The 2,690-nt window shown below is 37.8% G+C and overlaps 1 pseudogene; it reads right to left on the bottom strand.

The window, feature by feature from the left end:
* Positions 1-1,071: 1,071 nt before the first annotated feature.
* Positions 1,072-1,166, bottom strand: LOC114239076 (U6 spliceosomal RNA; annotated as a pseudogene).
* Between the last annotated feature and the right edge of the window lie 1,524 nt (positions 1,167-2,690).

Genomic DNA, 2,690 nt, shown 5'->3' with positions numbered 1-2,690 from the left:
CGAAGTGCAACTTTAAGATTAAATTCTAAATTCTGTCTCATATTCTTGTGAGTAAACAAAACGTATGCTGATCACATTCATGCACTCTGCTATGTGTCCATAACTCCAAAAGTAATAGGAAGACTTCTTAGAAGTACTTTCATCCACTTCCTCCTTTGAGTCAGGATTCTACATTTGGTATACACCTAATTCCATATCTCAGATCCTGCATGGTGATTTTGAACGAGTGATTGTTGTTAATATGGTGCGTTGGAATAACCTGGGAGAGGATGTCTCCCAGGAACAGGAGAAAATGGAACACAAGGCTGTTGCAGTGAGTTCAGATCTAGTCTTGCTCTGGTGCTTCCCAGGACACTAAAGCAAGGAGAAAATGGCAACACTAACAGTTTAGGTACAGCACTAGAGGTGAGAGCATACACAACTTCCAAAGCCTCCGAGGAAAATAGCTCTTTCCTAGAAATCAAGTTGATAGTTACATTTTCTGACTTTGACCTCAAGTAGGTTACTTAACCTCTTGGTAATAAGAATGTTTCTATAAAAGCAAAGTATTTTCAGTACCTTACTTTATTTGCCTAATCACTCCTTCCTATTGCAAGATTCTTATTATCAGAGAGTCCATTTTATTGTCTTATTTATTTTTGTAAACTCCTCGGCCTTTAACTTGTGACATAGATAGATAGATAGATAGACAGGTAGATAGATAGATGCTTAAAAATATAGTAGGTGCTCAGAAATAAAAGACAAGAGAAAGGAAGGAAGAAAGAAAGGGGGAACAGATAGGAGGGTGAAAGGGAGGGAGAGAAGAAGGGAGAAAAAGATAAAAATGATGGCTATTCAGTAATTACAAAGAGGGTTCTCTGGAATATTCTTTTTTTTACTTGCTTTTCTTCTTTTATTTAAGTATAATTGCTGTACAATATTATATAAGTTATAGGTGTACAATATTATTTTATACAGAGTAGCTTGTACCTCTTAATCCCCTACCCTTCCTTGCCCCTCCCCCCTTCCCTCTCCGCAGTGGTAACCACTAGTTTGTTGTCTATATCTGTGAGTCTGCTTCTCTTTTGTTATAAAAATATGGAACACATCACAAATTTGCATGTCCTCTTTGCACAGGGGCCATGCTAATCTTCCACCTTTAGTGTAGGTGCTGCAGAAGCGAGCACTGGAATATTCTTAATACTTATCAAACCTAAAGTTCAATTACTGCTCTTTATTAAATAATTTATTTTAACACATTTAGCCACAAGAGAGCTTATGTATAATAAAGCACTTCAAAATGTATGAAGAAATTCCAACTGAACTATTACTAAATAAAAATACAAAGATGGGCAATTCATAAGCAATGAATTTTTTCTTTTAGCTAACTTGGTAGAATAAAAGGGCAATTTTATGAAATACCCATATTAATGTTGATGTGCATATCAATCTGTGAATACTTTTATTGTTACTAGGATTAGGAGTTTATTTTTAGTAGCTCTTATGTCAACTTAGTAGTATAGTTACTATTATTGACCATTTAAAAATTTTTCCTCATTTTTATTGTCAGTTCCAAATTGGTCAGGAGCAAAGAAAAGTAGTCTGAAGTGTGATTTGCTCCTAAACCCACAGAAATCCGTGATATGGAAGGGTTTTCTTAGATCCGACAGGCGTGGCTTTTGATGACGTGAAAGTGCTTAGTAAATTCAAGGACTGCACATCCCTGGGTTCAGGAGTCAAGGAAGCTTCCTGCAGAAGCATGAGTTTCAGAGTTTGAGAAGCGAACGCCACTTTGAAAGTGGTTAATAATACACTAACTTTTAAGCTGAGTGTAAGAAACGCCCATGTAAAATATAATGGGGTCTCTTTTCTCTCCATTGGTATATATTTAAAAATCTTTAAAAATATTCTAGGAAAAAAGTGGGTGTTACATTCCTTACTGTGTGCTTTAAAAAAGGATTTTCCACTTGCTCACCTCTAGAAGGTCATCTCGGAGATGTACACGCCAGGCCTTCATTAGGTCTCCTCTTGCATTCATATTTAACTTTCTTTCATTCGGTGGCCTTTATTAGCTGAGCTCCTGGAGCTTGTAGCACATTTTAAACAGCAACACTGGGAGGATGTAAATGCAGAATAATGTATCAGGACTCAAATTTGCATGGTCAAATGTCAAAAAAATTAGACCTTCCCCAGAACCATGTCAAGAGAAATAACATAAGTGGGCAAACTCAACAGCAGGCATGCCATTATCATTTAGCAAAAGCTGTCATCACTGCCAGCAAGTGGAAGCTGTGGTCATTAGCTGGAGCTCTGCCGGGGGACGTTGCAATTCTTCCTTTTCCTTTTTTTTTTAAAGATTTATATTTTTTCCCCATCATCTGACAGTATTTCACAGAACGCCACAGTGCGATGTTGCCTCCCTGACAGGAAAGTCAAGAGGTGGGGGAGGGCGCCTTTGGAGTCGGGGGAGTGGAGAGCTAAGGAGAAAAATCCATAATCGTCCACTGTCAGCTGGAGGGTGCAGGAATTGCATTACCTATTGGATAAATACTCATTAAGAGTAATCACTTTATTTCAGCTCTGTAATGACATTAACAAGCTTGGAATACAGGGAATTACATGAGTCAGAACAAATAATTGAATATTCTACTGTGGAGGGAACACAGCACAAGTCGGCCTTCATGTCATGCCATCTCTGAAGCTAGCACAGC

This window comes from Balaenoptera acutorostrata, chromosome 2 (assembly GCF_949987535.1).
Source record: "Balaenoptera acutorostrata chromosome 2, mBalAcu1.1, whole genome shotgun sequence".
Lineage (NCBI taxonomy): Eukaryota > Metazoa > Chordata > Mammalia > Artiodactyla > Balaenopteridae > Balaenoptera > Balaenoptera acutorostrata.
Note: the sequence above shows the minus strand (reverse complement) of the source record. Positions and strands in the feature narration are given on the sequence as shown.